Genomic DNA, 18,210 nt, shown 5'->3' with positions numbered 1-18,210 from the left:
CCCGCTCGCTCCCTGTCACTTGGTGGAGGACTAGTGTCCTCTTGCCTCCTCCAGCACCTTTCCTGAGAACCCTCTCAGACTCCAGTCCTTGCCAAGGGGGTGGGGAGCTGGCAGGGAGTCACGAAAACTGTGATCGAACCTGCCAGCAATGCCAGAAGTCGGTCAACCCTCCTTACCCATTTCTTTTTCTGCCACCTGGATGTCGCAAGGATTTGGGTAAACCCACCTCAGGGCACTGGGGCCCAGGGAGGCGAGTGTCATTGAATCGTTTTGCCTCGAGGCAGCTGTTGGGCGGTCTTATCCAGAAGGGAGAGAACGCAGGTCCAGCACCAGTAAGGGACTGGCCAGGATGCTTCCCAGCTTATTGGTGGCAGGACCAAGACTGGACCCAAGACCCTGCTCTGGTTTTGAATCACCGTGCTGCTCCCAGGATCAGCTCTCAGGGCACGCAGAGCTGAGGGGGCTCAGAAGAACCTCAGCTCAGAGCACACACACCCCCATCTGACCCTACCACAGGCTGTTTGTCATTCCTCTGGGCTGCTAGCGTCACCCTGGGGGCGCTTTTCTGATGTACTGATGTCTGCAGCTTCGCCCCAGGCTGAGTGAATGCGTATGTCTGGGCTGGAACCTGGGCGTCAATATTTTTAAATCTCCTGAGATGACTCTGATGTATAGCCAAGGCTGAGACCGATGGGGAAGCACTGCACACTTTTTAATCCGTGTGTTTATTAAATGTCAATTCCTTATTGTTATTTTTCCAGACACAGAACATTTGTAAGAATGGGACAGAGCCTTCCTTTACACTCTTCACTCAAATGTTGCCATTTTATCACAGTTGTTTTATTCCTTTCTATGTCACAAGCAAGATGTCCTTTACTCCTAAACCCTTCTGTGTGTCCCACAGGAACAGAGACTTACCTAACCGAGAACAGAGATCAAAATCAGGAGATTAACCCAATGAAATACTGTTTTCTAATCTACAGACTCATTCGGGTTTCACTGGTTGTCCCCGTAACGTACGTTAGAGCAAAAGAAAATCCCAGCTCACTGCTCTTCTCAGCTGTCACGTCTCTTTCGTGTCCTTGTGACCTGGGAACAGTCCTTCAGTCTTAATCTATCCTGATGCTAACGTTTGTGAAGATTCCAAGACAGTTCCATTATAGGATGTCCTGAGTTCGGATCCGTCTGATGTTTCTTCTTGGTTTTATTCGCATGCATTTGTGACCTTGTGCTCTCAGGGCATCACACAGGGAGGGAGGAATGTGGTGTCCCGTCACTCACGATCCTGGAGTGAGCTTTGATGTCCGGTGGAGGTGGGCGTGGCCCTCTTGTAGATTACACATGCCCGCGTCAGCCGTACTCACACGGGTTCCTGGATCCTTTTCATGGGCAGTGTGTCTAGCAAAGCTGTGGGGGTCTTCAGTGCAGGTTAAGCAGGTCTTAGAGCAGGAGAAGGGGAAGATGGAAAGGTTCTGGAACCTGGAGCTTTGCCAAGGGGAAGAGCTCTAGAGAAGGCTGTGTGGCTCCTGGCGTTGGGATGAGGAGACAGGACAGCATGGGGCGGGGAGTGGGGTTTGGATTAGGGAGGGAGGCACAGAGGAGAGACTGCTTGCCCCTGGCTTTGCTGAGAGCCGCCCTGTTGCCCCACAGATGACTTCCACGATTCCCTTCCCAAACCCCCACCAACGTCAGGGTGCCGCTCACTCGCTTTCTAAGCTTTGACTCACCTCCCGGCTCCATCTGTCTTTTCCTTTGGGGTTGATGACTTCGAGATTCACCCCAGAAATGCCTTCTAGGAAGGTGATACCCAGCTTGACACTTCCAGTGACTCACTCTGTTACTACCTGTTGCTTATCTCGAGATCAGATGCGGGGACTCTCACGGCTTCTAAGAACATCAGCACTTGGTTAGTAGAAGTGCTTCACTAGGCTGCTGGCTCACAAGACCTTTTTACTCCGCAGATTACACCTATTATTTATTTAAATAAATTATCAAAATCTGGTTTTCCTTCTATGCATGTGTAGAGAACAGTGTATCGCCTGAAGTTGAGAGGGGCTGGTGTTTATTTCTGTCCACCTATGTCCCTGTCCCCCTGGGCAGCCCTGGGAGAACCACGACAGTGAGTGACCTTCCCTCTCTGCTTTGTTGTGAGTGTTTCTGTCCAGGGTTGTCTTTGGCTCATTACCAGAATGTGTCGTTCCTTTTTCTTTGTTCCCCCTCCTTGCTTCACATATTTACCTTCCCCTGGGCAGCTGGGTGCTTCTCGAGAGACGTCACGTTGTCATGGAGATCGTGGCCACAACACGTGTGGGTTCCCCAAACTCAAGCTGCCCCTCGTCGGTCTCTTCCTCATAACTTTGAACAGAACAAGAATGAATGGAAGCAATTATAGTAAAGGAGAATGTTTGTGTAGAGTTGACTCTGGGGAGAGCACTTAGGGGTTGAATCATGTCCTCTCGCCCGTGCCACTGGGAAGATGTGTCCGAGTCCTAACCCTGCTACCTCAGAACAGGACCTCCCTGGTAGAGAGTCTTTGTGGAGGTAGCGGAGTTAAGACAAGTTATTGGCGGTGGGGGGGGGGCGGGCAGGGGGAGGCAATCTAATATGACCAGTGTCCTTGGAAAGAGGAAATCCAGAGGTAGAGACATGAGCAAGGAGAATCCCATGTGAAGGTTACAGTGATGCCCCCACAGGTCAAGGAAGGCCAGAAGCTGGTAGCACTTACTGAGCACTTCTCATAAGCGATCACTTCTGGGATCACTTCTCATGACCCTCATTGTATATGTGCCCTCCTGAGGCAAGGGGAAACTGGGCACTTGGCCCACAGCCACTCGAGCTAACAGAACCCCACTTGGGTCAACTCTCTAATATTTGCCCCTCCCCCACAGCCACCCTGAGCCTTTCCCTTCCTTCTGTGGCCCTTTCTGTCAGACTCCTTTCTGGAGCCTTCTTTGTGGCCCCACCTCTTGAATTTTTGAATGTCTGCATGCCCCCCACCCTTCCCCCCACCACTGGGCGCTGCCCACGGTTCTTCTACCAGCCATTACCCGTGGCATCAGCCACCACCTCCAGGGACCCTCCAGGAGTGTCCACTCCGGGGCCCTCCGCCGGAAGCCCACAGGTGCTGTGGAAAAGACCCACAGAGCCTGCATTCCAGAGCTGAATTTCCGTGATGGACGTACCACCAGTTCCAAACCTGGAGTCATCGCCACGTCTTCCCTGTCCCTCATGCCACACACCGCCCCCACAGGCTCCGCTTCCCTTGTCACCTGCCCCCACTCAATCTAGGACCAAAATCACTGTCATTTCAGTCTGGACAAGCTGCATAATTTGCAGGGCCTGGTGCAAAATGAACACGGGGACCCCTTGCTCAGAGATCAGGGGGAATGTGCTAAAGGCACTGAAATAGGAAGTCTTCTCCTTCCTTCTGTGGTATCTCTCCTAACTTGTCATGGTGTTTGTATTTGCTCTCCATGCTGTCCTGAGTAAAGAAAATGAGCATTTGAAGTTATTAGCATGGATTTGCTGTTCATCTTCATGTGGGGTGATGCCAGGTTTTTGTTTAAAGGTTTATTTATTTTTAGAGAGATAGCTAGGTGGAGAGGGGTAGAGGGAGAGAGGGCATCTCCAGCAGACTCTGCACTGAGCATGGAGCCCGATATGGGGCTCGATCTTACAACCCTGAGATCATGATCTGAGCCGAAACCAAGAGTCAGACACTCAACCATCTGAGGCCCCCGGGTGCCCCAGGTGATGCCAGTTTTAAGCGAAGATGTGGGAGCATTGAGCGTATCTATGGGATTACAGAAATGACCCAACTCCTACCGTGCTCATGCACTGCACACTCATAACCACTCTCTACCTTTGTCTTATGGATGCAGGAGGAAGGACTGAAAGGCCCCCTTACTTTCCCGTCCCTTCCCTGTCCTCATTTCCAGCACAGGCAGTGGGCTCGCACAGGGAGTAACACAAGGAAGGACGGGTGTGACGGGGCTCCCTGGCCGTTCCTCATTCTCCCAGCACCGTTGCCTCGTTCTTGGTTCAAAGCCAATTCTGATTCTCGCGGATGCTGTGGTGGCTCCCTGCTTGCTGTCTGATCTCTGTTTACCGTCCTAGGTGGAGTATGCCTTTCTGATGCTCCCCTTGGGTTTCCTGGGTGCATCACCATCGTGGGTCCACCAGAGTTCTATGCTCAGGGCATTTCAATAACCACAAGAACGAGGCACAAAGGCACGGTGGCAGCTCATAGTGTGGGTGCCTCCTCTGCCCACGCACGTGCCCCATTGCCCTATGAAGCTTCGCTTACAAAACAGAAGTTCAAAGGTTAAATTATGAAGAATTTCAAGATGGTACCAGCGGAGTGTTAAACCAAGTGGGGAGCCCTTCTGAGCGTGGGGCTGTATGCAATGCTCGGGTCGTGCACCCGTGATGACTCTGGTCTCAGCTGTTCTCACCCCATCTCCAAGACTTGCATTAATGCTCCCTGGCAGGATTGCGACCACCCTAATTTCATCATGGGTCTCTCCAATCTGTCTAGCACAGGCTTCTAGATGGATTTCTCTGAACTATAGATCTGATCAGCATCACTCCTTTGCATCCAAGTCCGCAGTAGCTCCCGTCTGCCTTTAGATGGAAGTTCAGACTCATTAGCAAGGCACCGCTTCCTTTTCCAGCCTTTGCCCTTGACCTCATACCTGCATGCTGGTCGGCTGTGCAGCATGTCTCCACAAGCCCTCTGAGCCTTCGCACATCTGCCCCTGGTGCCTGAGGCTTATGTTCACTTGGTTGGTTCCTGCTTTCTCTGCAGGTGTCACCTCCCACTTGGAAGCTTTCTGTCACCTGCTAGTTGCATTGCCCCTCTTTCTGCCCCCGGTGTTTTAAACACTCCCTGTGCTTCCTCTACCCCAGCATTAAGCATAATATTACAGCAAAGTGTAGAGGCAGAAGTGGTGAGCAGTTCTTCCTTCATTCAGAGTCCCGGATTCAGGGTTAGTGGGGAGTCCCTTGAACCCGGAGAAGAGATTCCGGACCAGGAGTTGGAGTGGAGCCTTGTTCTGGCCCCATTACCAGCTGGCTGTGCCACCTCTTTGCACAGCCAGAATAAAAACACTTCCCTGGCATCTCTGAGAGCTGGTATCAGGGTCATAAAAGCCAGGAGATGACAAGGATTTTTTTTTAAAGGTTGAAGATTTTTATAAAAACAGCAGGAATGAATATAATTATATTTTTTTAGAAATCAAAGACAAAGTCCTGCCACATTGAGATGTGCTCTGAAGGCAATCCCAGAAAGTGATTTTGCATGTTTGAATTATACATGAACAGTAACCACTTGGGAGGCTAACAATCACATGGATATACAAATTCTACTCTATCTCGTGTATAAGATTGAGTCATTTATTTGTGTGTGTGTGAGAGAGAGAGAGCATGCAAAAGCAGGGGGAGGGGCAGGCAGAGGAAGAGGGGGAAGGAGACCCCCACTGAACAAGGAGCCCGATGCGGAACTCGATCCCAGGACCCCGAGATCATGATCTGAGCCAAAGGCAGAGGCTTTAACCCACTGAGCCACCCAAGTGCCCCAGGACACTTGTGTTTTTTTGTTTTTGTTCTTTTTTTTTTTTTAAAGATTTTGTTCACTTATGCTGAAGGTAGATGTTTAATGGACTGAGCCACCCAGGTGCCCCAGGACACTTGTGTTTTTTTGTTTTTGTTCTTTTTTTTTTTTAAAGATTTTGTTCACTTATTTGACAGAGATCACCAGTAGGCAGAGAGTCAGGCAGAGAGAGAGGGGGAAGCAGGCTCCCTGCTGAGCAAAGACCCCGATGCGGGGCTCGATCCCAGGACCCCGAGATCATGATCTGAGCCAAAGGCAGAGGCTTTAACCCACTGAGCCACCCAAGTGCCCCAGGACACTTGTTTTTTTTTTGTTTGTTTTTGTTTTTTTTACCCACGAGGACACTTGTTTTTGATAAGAGAACTAAACCCAGAAGGCAAAGTGTCACCTCGTGCTTCCTAAGCTGGGATGGTGCCTGTTGCTGACAAAAACGTTTTGAGCTGGGGAGCCCTGCAACTGTTATTCTGGGAGTTACAAATAAATGTTAGTGTGTAGGTGAATTTGCAAATATGGAATCTGTGAATAATGAGGATCGGCTGCCTATACCACAGACCAGAGTCAGATTTTTCTTCAACCTAACCATCCAGAAGACGGCTAGGAGCCAACAACTAGGGAAGGACTCTGGGGGTGGGTAGAGAATAAAGGAGATCAAACGGGGCTCAAAAGTGAGAGGCGTCATAACTCAGCAGGTGCCTAAATGATTGTATTCAAAATTAGGTAACAGATTAAGAAGAGCAAAGCATACCAAGATGAGGACAGTCAGAAAAAAAATATATGCAAAGGAGGGAGAAAGAAGAGTGAATAAGCAGCTCCTGGTGGAATTAAGGAAGTGTGAGCCCCCAGGGCAGTCTGGTGACGTTGGAGCCTGCTGGGGAAGTTTTAAAATCGCCCCAGGGTGGGGGATGAGGGGGTAGCGTGCCAGGGACTCAATTAAAGATAAATACCAAGAGCAAGGCCAGGCGAGCCCAATTACTGTGTGGGCGCCCGTATTTCTTTACAATTGTTCAGCCTCCCCTGTGTCTGTGAAATACAAAGGGAGAAATATCGTTACCTCCCCTAATTCTAAGGTGAAAGAAAGGGGAAGCCAAACGATCCATCTGAGATCCTCCACTGGTCCAGTGAGGAGGCTGTAAGGGACAGAGGGGTCACCCAGCCTGTTCCCAAACGCAGCGTCTGAGATACGCTGTTTCCGTTTGTTTCAACTTTTAGAAACTTGCCTGCTCTGGTTTTGTTCCAGGGAACCAAATGCATTCTGCCACAAGTACAGCAAACCTGTTTTGCCCCGACATCTAATCGTTACAGCCTTCCAAATGGCTTTCTGAGGTTTACAGTGCTACTCACCAAACACCTTCACTTCTAAGGTGTAAGGGGGGGAAAACGTTTCATTATTACAAGCAGTGAAATCACTCTATAATTTTCCAATTAACTGAATGAAGCACAAAACGGATGCCCTGGAGTCTTCCCTTCGCCCTTGAACGGATCCCACGTCCCTTGATCATCCTACACATTTCGGCAGTGGGCAGACAGGGGCTAGGCAATCTGAAGTTGAAAGGCTCTTTACTGGGCGGCAGGGAGGCAGCACCTGTCCACCCCCATGGCCGGCCGTGGGCTGGGTTGTGCGGGGCATTCTGGTTGATCAGCTTCCCTGAGTATTTCTGAGAGCCTTTTGTTGTCCCTGGGGATAGAGCCGCTAATTTGGCCAATTCGGAGCAGGAAAGATCAAGTGTAGATTTCATATCTGAGTTTCAAGTGCTGGTTAAAGAATTGCATTAAGTTATCAAATGCACTGCAGTCCCCCGCCTGAATCAGCAAGGAGCTCTGTCATTTGGGGGTTCCTCTGCACCCCAAAGAAAAGGAAAACTATTCCGGTTAGGTGCTTGAGGCCAATGGGGGTTGATCCCATTACCTTCACACTAATCTAATCCAGATGGTCGCTCACTGGATAACTTTCTGGGTTTAGATCCTGGTTACCAAACAAGGTGTTCCTTTTGTAGGATGTGAAACATTTGGTGGAAAGCAGGAAGGAGCTCCTACCAGACCTGTTCAAAATAAAAGAGTGAATGTAATCATGAGATTGTAATTCAAGTCCAACACAGCATGCTTGGAGTTATTTTTAATCAGTTGATTTCTACCCTTCTCTTTCTGTATACATGTATATAAATATGTATGTGTATTATTGTCTATGTATGTTATATGTATGCATATATGTATATATAATATAGTATATTACTGTGTTGTAAACTCAGGAGTAAGTTCTCCAGGGATCACTCCATCATGACCATGGAAATTACATTTGGGAAGGCATATGAAATTAAAGGGTTTATTATACTCACAGGTCTTCCAGGAAAGAGGCATGGCGGCCCCACAGGGAGCCATATGGGAGCAGTGCCCAGGGAGCAGCTCAACCAAGCAGGCGGGGAGCCGAGAGAGAGAGGACTTGTAGGCAAGTGCCTTTATTGGGGGTTAGTTGGAGTACACAAGCAAAGGCATGAGGCTTTTATTGATGTGTTTGAATGTGACTAGGTCATGGTCCTTTCCACACAGAAAAATCCACTTAAAAGTATGTATATAATTCTAAAGGGGAAAGTCTGGGGCTTGATAAATCACAGGGTAGGTGTGTAGAAAGAGAAAACAAGGGAGAATTAGGAGAGAAAATAACAAGATAGAAGATAATTGGGTAAGTGACTCCCAGAAACTAGCATTGGAAACAAGAATTCCAAGTCCCAGGGCAATGGGAAAGTGTCTGTGTACATGGAAGCTGGTGACTGGGTGCCATGTGGCTCTCCTGTAAGACACAGGATGTTATTTCTCAAAGCAGAAAAGTCACAGAGAGCGCCAGGGAACATTGTCAATTTCCTCAACAAAAGTTTGCAGTCAGCTTCCAGATTTAATTTTTTCCCATATCTGATTAGAAATTTGAGAACATTTTAATCAATACAATTTGAGATTCCTCTAAATGCTCTTGGAACAATAGCAAACAAGGGAAGTTTGTAGGTTCGATGTTTTTGATAATAGTACTTTAGTTGGCTTTAAGAAAACCAAGCAGTGTTGTTCTCAAAGAGAATCGCTCACTTTGTTGAGAAAAAAATGGTCAGAGACTGGATTTCAAGAATTTGTAGGCTGAGAAGTGGCTTATCAGAAGCCAGCAAATTTACCCAAATTAACACTTAGCTGGTCCTTTTCAGGAATTGTTGCACTCATTTCTGCCAAAAATGCTTCCACAGCACCCTGAAACCTGAGGACCAGTAATTGATGGCATGAGCACCCCCCATCATGGAGTTGAGCTCCTCCTTGGGGGCAATTTTATAGACTATGAAAGCAAACACTTTCTACTCTTTTACCAGATGTCTCTGTCCCAAGACCAAACCAAGGTGGAGTTGGGAAGAAGTGGATTTGGAGTACTCCTTGTCCTTGCCTTCTTTGGGGCTCTCTCTTCCAGAGATTGGACTGTCCGTCTCTTTTCCTTCTGGTACACTCACGCTCTACTCTGGGAAGAGAAATGGTATGTTGACCACCATATAAGGTGCCCTACTTATGCTGTCTCTCATCACTTAGGCATCAAACCTCTAAAGTATGCATAACTCTCTGGTTTTAGAGCAGAGGTCTAAAGAGGTTCTACTCAACATCCTCAAGGAAGCATCTGATGTGAGCAGGTTCAGAGCCTGAATTCCCCTTGTAGCTTGTGGCCACTACCTCTGTGCTTTGGAGCTTCTGATCCAGGCCCAGCACTCTCTGGAGTGGAGAACACACACCACCCTGTGTGTGCACGGCCCCACACCCTTTCCCACACCCATCAGTATATAGAAACAAGTATATTGCCTGTCTGGGAGCATTTCGTCCAAGCCTACTAGTCTCTTCTTCCTACTTTTGCTAATGCAGTTTTTAAAAGTCAGTGGCAGGGGCACCTGGGTGGTTCGGTGTGTTAAAGCCTCTGTCTTCGGCTTGGGACATGATCCCAGGGTCCTGGGATCGAGCCCCACATCGGGCTCTCTGCTCAGCAGGGAGCCTGCTTCCTCCTCTCTCTCTCTCTCTCTGTCTCTCTGCCTACTTGTGATCTCTGTCTGTCAAATAAATAAAATCTTTAAAAAAAATAAAAAAAAAATAAAAGTCAGTGGCATTATGGAACGCGGTTACTAATTAATGAGACCTCTAGTCCCTTTTAACTCGTTAGTAATTTAACTCACTTTGATTGTAGCAAGGTCTTAACTCAGATGACTTCCCAGATGAGAACTGGAGGCCATGTGGAATGGTGTCAACAATACACATCACAAGCCAATGAGGTGTGTTTGGTGAAAGTTTTTGGTACTTCTCAAAGTCCTGCCAGCTTTCTACTTAACATAATACCAGTTGAGAAAATGCTGGAGTATTAGACCAGGTAGACTAGCTGCTGAAATAAACAACTCCCAAATCTTAGGGAACTAACTAAATAAAGGATTAGTTCTTACTCATGCTGTGCTCCAGTGTAATTGGAAAAAGGGGAAGGCTATGCTCCATGCGGTCATTCAGGGACCCAATGCCTTCCATCTTGTGCCTCCCCCATCTTTTCTGGGTCCTAGAGCTGTCGTTGTCTCTTCTGTCTTCCATATGTGACAGCAGATGGGGAGAGAGGGAGTAGGTCACACAATCTCAAGGGCCAGATCTGAAAGTGACAAACATCACTTCTGCCACCTTTCCATTGGCCAGAACTTCCCACTGGCCCACACGATGGTAAGTGGGAGTGGGAAATATGCCCCTCCCACATGCTCAGGAGAAAATATATGGTCACTACCCCATCTAGACCCTCAGTTCACCTTCTATCCCCTATTCCCTTTTGGGACCAGGATCTAAGCTCATCACTTAAGTTCAGAGAGCTACCTTTGGAGGTCCCTAGCCTTTGTGATTCCCCCTCAAACACCTAAGACACACGCTGATGGCTCTTGTTGTCTTCATAATTAACCTCCAGGTTCAACTTTCCTGTACCAAACCTGGGCCTAGAGAAATGACTTAAAGTGACTTCACTTTTTGATCTTAACACTCTTGGGTGTGTGGTGCCCAGTCATGAGCCCTTCATCCATTGTGGGGCCTTTCCTGCACTCTTCAAGACTCTGACTCATTGCCCTAAAGCCTCGTGGACTACCCCCTTGTTCCTGCTTTTGCCAATTCTCTAAACACACTCACAAACACAAAAGAAAAAAAAAAAAACTTTTCTGGAAAAGAACTTCAAACATGTAGAAACACCTTTGAATATTTGTGAATAAAAGGGTGTAGTCTCTTATCTAAAGCATTAATGGATTGGAGGGTTCTGCTCTATTAAGTAAGTGGAGGAGGGTAGCAGGGCCAGCAGAATTGAATTCTACCCTCTTCCCAGAAGGAAGATGGGGAAATTGGCCTCTTGTGATTAGGGGACTTTAGCATACGGATGTTGGGCCAGCAACTGATGTACTTGTATCCTGTGCTTAGAGTGACTCAGCATCAGCCCCTGGGAAACCTGGACTCTCACAGAGGGGCTCTGACTTCAGAAAGGAAAGGAGGAAGAATTTGCAGCGTCTTTGACCTGTTCTAAATCTTAGTAATATTGTAAACCTTAATTATTTTTTAAAGGTTTTGTTTTTAAGTAATCTTTACACCTAATGTGGGGCTCGGGCTTTGAGCTCCGAGATCAAGAATCTCATGTTCCACTGACCGAGCCAGCCAGGTGTCCCATAAACTTTAATTATTTTGAAAAAGGAAAGAGAGAGAAGAAGAAGAGAGGAAGAGGAAGAAAGTAAGGGAAGGAGGAAGGGAAGGAAGGAGGGAGGGAGGAAAGGAGGAAGGAAGGAAGGAAGGAAAGAAGGAAGGAAGGGAGGGAGGGAGGGAGGAAGGAAGGAAAATGTTCCTTTCCCTTCAAGCTGAGCAGTGACATTTCTGGACCATGAGGGTAGCTACTGGGCTATGTACTTGTCTCTGAATTGATTGTCTTACCATTACTGCTCAGAGCAGACAAGGCTGACAGGGAATACAGTTTGATTTGCAAGCCACCAAAGAGTTCTGTGTAAATTTGTGTTCCTCAGAGTTGACAGTACAATAACAATCCCCTCAGCTGGTGCTGTGGGTTATGGCTGGTAAAAATGCTGGGCCGTTATGTCATCTGATCCTCACCATAAAACACGAGGACACCAATGCTGAGAGGGGGTGGCACAGTCACACACCTTAATCCCACTATGAGCCCTGCGCTTGGGCATCTCATCCTCTGCTCCCTGCTCCTTCTCCCTGTCCCCCAACACTGCAGGATGATTCTGAAACCATATGGGATTCTGAAGTTCCTTCCTAAATCATGTAATTTAAATGCAGCTGTCAGCACTGACTGTGGTATATGAAACTCTGTTTCCTTAAGAATGATGTGCTTGGGGACGCCTGGGTGGTACAGTCAGTTAAGCACCTGACAGTTGGTTTTTGGCTCAGGTTGTGATTTCAGGGTCATGAACTCAGGGTCGTAAGATCAAGCCCCACATCAGGATCCATGCTCAGTGTAGAGTCTGCTTGAGATTCTCTCCCTCCCTCTCCCTCTTCCCCTCTCGCTGTGCTCTCTTTCAAATAAATAAATCTTTAAAAAAGAATGATGTGCTTAACAATAACACTCAGATGATTCATGCAAAACAATAAGAAGGGAGGCCTGGTCAATTATGAGTGAGGGACTCTACCTCCCGTTTTTGATGTTTGACAGCTGCTGTACACATTGGGGTATCTCAAGTCCTACAGGGAAAGAACTGTGTTTGCCTTGTTTTAACCCATACACCCCAAGCTCATTTTGCTATAACGCCTCCTTTCTCCCCTGCATAATGTTTCTTCCTCTCGTAGAACACTTCGGGGCACATCCATGATTCCTCGAAAATCAGTCATTTACATTCTGGTCATTCTCAGGTCACTGGAATATTTCTGGGTAAATGGGTTTTCCTTGTAAAGGTGATGGGGATGAGAATCTTAAGAGCTACTTCCCCTCGTCTTTCTGAAGACAGAGGAGAGCTCCTGTCACTCTTAGGGACTCTTTCCACATGAAATATCCATCTACATTTAAAAAAAAGGAAAACATAAAGCCTTTATCTAAATTATTCTAAGGTCTGCCCAATCCAACCGGGCCTTTCAAGATGATCTTTGAGGAAAGTTCTAGCCATGGCCATTGCTGTGGGAACTTCTGCTGGTACACAGAGTGGGGATTCATCAGGAGAGGATCTTGGAGTTAAATATAAGTTGTACCTTGGCCCCTCAACCATGTGACGCTAACAAGGATCCACAGAATGAATGAATGAATGAATGAAATATTTTTTTAAAGGGATCCACAGAGCATTTCCAGGCCAAGCCAGGCTTTAAGGACTGATTTCTTAACAGTTTGCTCTTCTGCCGTCCTTCAGGACAGTAAATATTGGCCCACACATATAAAGCTTGACCCAGAGCTCTGGCTGAGTCTATTAAGAAATAAAGCATTTTTGACTGATCCAGCATGATGCAGCATTTGATTGAGAGAGAACCATGAACAGGAAGCTGCACTGATACTCATCCTTTAAAAGGGATCTCATTTGAACCAGCCAAGAAACCAAGGTGTGGAGAAGCTAAGCACTGGAGTCTGAATGTTAGTCTGGATTTTGGAGTCCCTCCAAAATTCGTAGGTTGAGATCCTAACCCCCTAAGATGATGCTATTAGGTGATTAGGTCATTGGGGTGGAATCTTTATGAATGAGATTCCCTAATCCCATTAATGTCTTATAAAAGACATGCCACAGAGTTCCCTAGCCCCTGTACCATGTGAGGACACAGCAAGATGGCCCTAGCTCTGAACCAGGAAGAGGGACCTGACTCATATACAATCATGCTGGTACCTTGATCTTGGGCTTTCCGCCTTTAGAACTATGAGAAATGAATCTTTGTTGTTTATAAGCTACCTGATCTGTGGTAGTTTGTTACAGCAGCTTGAATGGACTAAAACACTAAGTAATGTATTGACTCTGCCCAATGCAATAGAAAGAGTGTGTGCTCACTGGGACAGCACACTGGAAGGATTGGGAGAGGGTCATCTGTCATCTGCCTCTTGTTAAAGGTCAACCTTGGCAGCAGGCTCCTGCTCCATCCCAGCTCCTGCCTTTATTCAGGGAGATGTCTGTTCCAGAAGTCGCCCTCATTTCCAGCAACCTTCCCTTCCTCCCACCTCTCACACTCTCTTCCATGGCCGTCTCTTGGACATTTCCATTGTCTGCAGCTGCTCCACCTTGAAATCACTTGGGGCACAACCTCTTACCTCTCCAGCCTGCTGGGGTGGTTGCACCGAATCTCAGCTTGCTGGGTCTCAGAACACCTCTATTCCCTTGGGCCTCCCCAGTGCTCATTTCCTAGCTTGGAGCCCACACTCCAATATTGCAACCACCCTGTTGCTAACAGCCACTTTCCAATGTGTTCAACATCAACCTACAGTAAAAAATATAATTTACATACGACATAGGGCTCATCTACATATGTATTTACACACACAGATGCATACATGGGTCTCCCCTAGCTTTAACTCGATCATAGTTACTTAAAAATCTGATCCCAGACATCAGTTCTTATAACTTTAGCCCCGTGTCTCTTCTCATCTTTACCAAGATGTCGCAAGAGTTGTCTGTATAAACTGTGCTGTTTCCTAGGGCTGCTGTAACAGATCACCACACACTTGGTGGCTTAAAACAGCACAGATTTATTTTCTTACAGCTCTGGAAATCAGAGGTCTAAAATCAAGGTTCCCTTGCCTTTTTCATTTTCTGGAAACCACCTACATTCTTGGGCTCATGGCTGCGTCACTCCCACCTCTGGTTCCACTGCCACATCTTTTTATCAACTTTGACCTTTTTAGGAGGACCTTAGTGATTATATGGAGCCTTTCAGATCCTCCAGGATCACCTTCCCATTTCCAGATTTCTAACTTAATCACAACCTCAGAGTCCCTTTTACAATGAAAAGAAACATGTTTCTAGGCTCTGCGGATGGGGATCTGGGGACATCGGTGGGAGGGCACTGTTCTGTCTACCCCAAGAACCATCTGGGATTTCCTCAATTTCCACTTACTTTTCAACCTTTTCCAACCTGGCTAGTGTCCCGACTCACCTTCCCAAGTGTCTCTCAAAAGGTCCTTGACGTCCTCTGTGTTGCTGAAAACCAGGGGTAGTTCTAATTTGTCCTTCTTCCTGACCTCTTAGCAGTTTCTGACATTGTGGGCCAATTAGAATGAGGTGTGGGAAGCACCCTGAGGTGTGAGGGCAAGTGGCCCGTCTTCATGATGGCATCTTCCACCATTACTCTAGAGTACATCTGGTGTGGATGTGATCAGCTGTAGAACATACTCCCACCACTGCCCTTGACCTATCAATCCTCCATAGGCTGCACAGTGTCTAGACTTTCTTCATTGGTTAAAAAGCTTTGGTCAGATAACTGTAGGTAAAGGGATTTTTCTAAACAGTTTTATTTACCCACCAAAAAGTGCACCTATCACAAACGTGTAGCTAGGTGAACTTTCACAAAGTAAAACATGTATCCACCCTTCAGATCGAAAAAAAGTTTTGCCAGCTCATCCTCCTGTCCCCTCCCTGTCACGAGCCCCTCTCCTCCCAAAGGGAACACTTTTCTGGGGAAGCCTGGTGGTTTTAATTTTTTTCTTTTAAATAGACTTTCATTTGTCGAATAGTTTTAGGTGCATGACAAAATTGAATGGAAGATACAGAGAATTCCGAAATACCCGTAGTCCCTATGCAGGCACAGCCTCCCCCCTGCCCCCCTGCCCCCCTGCCCCACCCCTGCTATCAACATTCCCGGTCAGAGTGGTAGATGTATTACAATGGATGAACCTGCATTGACACATTGTAACATGGACCAAAGTCCATAGTTTACCGTGGGTTCCCTCTTGGTGCTGTGTGTTCTGTAGGTTTTGACAATGCGTCACGGCTTGTGTCCATCCCCAACGTATTGTGCAGACTAGTTCTCTTGCCTTGAAATCCTCCGTGCTCCTCCTGCTCATCCCTCCCTTCCCCCAATCTTCTGATGACCGCTGTCCTTTTTTTCACCATCGCCATAGTTTTGCCTTTTCCACAATGTCATGTCGCTGGACTCGTACAGTCTGTGGCCTTTTCAGACTGGCTTCTTTCACTTAATAATATGCATCCACATTTCCCCTGTGTCTTTTTGCAGATTCATAGCTACTTTCGTTTTAGTGCTGAGTAATATTCCGTTGTCTGGACAAGCACATAGGAACTGGACTGACTCTAGAGCAGATTTTACTGGCGGGGTATCTTCTTTGTACCTCCTGGTGTTAGAACTGACACACTGGCAGAAGGGCCAAGAAGGCTTCCAGAGGCCATTCTCTGCAGTGAGCTTCTGCCTCCAGAACATCGCTCTCGGAATACCAGTATGGCGCGCAGTGGGTCACTGCAATGCACTCAGTCATGTTTTGATGTAAATGACCCTGGGGAGATCAAGTTCTGTTCACAGGGGACAGACTGCATGACAAATAGAAGAAAAGCAATGGCCCAAACAGCACAGGTTTCTTTTCCACCCATGTAATAGATTGTGGAGAAAGCTCAGAGAATCTTGTCCCTGAATCTGGGACCCAGGCCCCTTCAGTCTTGTGCCTCTGACACCCCCACAGCCTTCTCATTTCCTTCGTCTAGTTAGAGTAGCCCCTGGCCTGTTGGACAAGCCATGAAGCTGAAGTCATGCTCCCAGGATTAATTTAACATCTTAGTCGGCAGGTCATCCGGCATGGTCCTGGTGAACGACGTGGTAATGGATGGATGAGAAAGTTTTATTGATGAGTTTGAAGAGGTCCAGGGGTAGAGATACCAGCCTAGGGAGTTTTGGGGTGGGTGCTGGCCTGGAGCCGCATCAGGGTGACTCTGAGTTCCTGGTATGGCTCATAAAGGAGGCTGGAATTTTCACAACTCATGGTTTATCAAGGTCCTCCCGTGTGCCCTGAAGGAAGTTGCTGACCTGCCATTGGACCACCTAGGGGTCTCTGCCCAGCCTCTCTCAGTGGCTGGTGGGGAGCACAGTGAGAGTGAGGACATCGTTCCAACCAGCAGGACCCTGACTTACAGCCCTAGGCCCTGATGTCAGTTTTGCCGCTTGAGCCAGGGTCCGCTTTTCCAAGGGAAACCAACTCAGGGTAGCTGATTTCTTGGCCGCCTTCTTTCAAGGGTGAGAAGGGAAAAGGGAGTTGCGGTGAGAGACTTCGGGTCTGGGTTACATGTAAAGTGGGCACTCCCACTCTCGTCTTCAAGTTGGCAAGTGTGACCATCCTGTGGCAGATGTCACAGTCCCTTTCATTGTGACTTCCGGGCAAGGTCAGGGAGCTGCAGTGGGTGCCCTTTGCAGAAAACCATGGTCAGAGAGGATTTTGAAAGTTCGTCAGGGAGGACTTCAGCCCAGGCTGTCTGTGTGGGAATAGGGGAGTTCTGAAACTGCCTTCCTCGGCAACCCCTCCACCCCCGCAGAGGCCATGGGCTGCCAAAGCTGGCTCCCACACACCTCACCAGAAAGTCCCTGGCTCCCTTCCCAGCTGCCTTGCAACTGACCTCATGAGGTGTGAGAAGGAGGAAAGGAATCTACATTTCAGATGAACCTTCCTTCCTCCTTTCTGAGAAGTGGTCCAGGCCACCCACACCTGCCAGGCCATGCACACAGCTCCTCAGAGCCCAAGGCTCTGTAGCTTGTCCAGCCTGCATGAGAAGTGGCCCGGGATCCTGGGATGAGGAGCTTGTGTTAGTTTTTTCAGTGCTGCTGTAACAAAGAACTGCAGGCTGGGATGACTGAAAACAGCAGAAATTCACTCCCTGAGAGCTCTGGAGGCCAGGAGCCTCAGATAAAGGTGTGCCAGGGCCAGGCTGCCTCCGGAAGGTTCTACAGAAGAACGTTTCCTTGCCTTTTCCAGCTCATGGTGGCTGCTAGCAATCCTGGGTTCCTTGGCTTTTAGATCACTCCAGTCTTTACACAGCTGTCTTCCCTCTGTCTCCTCTCTTCTTATAAGGACATCATCACACCTGTCAAGGACCAGCCTACTCCATTATGACCTCATCTTAACTAATCACAACTGCAAGGACCCTATTTCCAAATAAGGGGCACCTGAGGTTCCCAGTGAACATGAACTTGTGGTGGGACATCGTTCAACCAGTGACAGAGCCCCACCATCCACCCCTTCCCCTCCCTTCAGCGCAGACCCTTAGCTCGTGCAGGGTGCCCTGCCTTGCTTTTCTTTCCAGGGCCCAGCAGTGGTCACCCCAAAATAAAATGGCATCCTGTCCTTCCAGGAAGGCACGGCCTAGCTAGAGGGAGATCAGAGAACCCAAATCTCTTCAGGGACAGGCATCTCCATGTCCACGGGATACCCACTTGGGATTTTTTTTCCAGCTGCATAGAAATGGTTCAGGATTTCTTGGCTCCTGGACAATCCCAAAGGGAACGAGACTTCTGAGCCTTCCAACGGGCCATTCCAGACCCAAGGTTTACAACCCAGATGGGAAAATTGGCACCTTCTCCTTTTGCTTCACCTCGAACCCGTTTTGGGGTCTTCTCCATGGGAGCTGCTAAGGAAGCTCTGTCCCCCATCTTCCTGACTGACCAACCCC

The 18,210-nt window shown here is 47.9% G+C and overlaps 1 protein-coding gene across 4 annotated transcripts in view; it reads left to right on the top strand.

Annotated features, from left to right (window-relative positions):
• Nucleotides 1-18,210, top strand: part of EVA1C (eva-1 homolog C) — a 69,052-nt gene that overhangs the window by 14,514 nt on the left and 36,328 nt on the right. The window lies entirely within an intron of this gene.

The sequence above is a fragment of the Lontra canadensis genome, unplaced genomic scaffold (assembly GCF_010015895.1).
Source record: "Lontra canadensis isolate GAN:19392208 unplaced genomic scaffold, GSC_riverotter_1.0 scaffold29, whole genome shotgun sequence".
NCBI lineage: Eukaryota > Metazoa > Chordata > Mammalia > Carnivora > Mustelidae > Lontra > Lontra canadensis.
The sequence above is the reverse complement of the archived record's forward strand: the minus strand, read 5'-3'. Positions and strand labels throughout refer to the sequence as shown.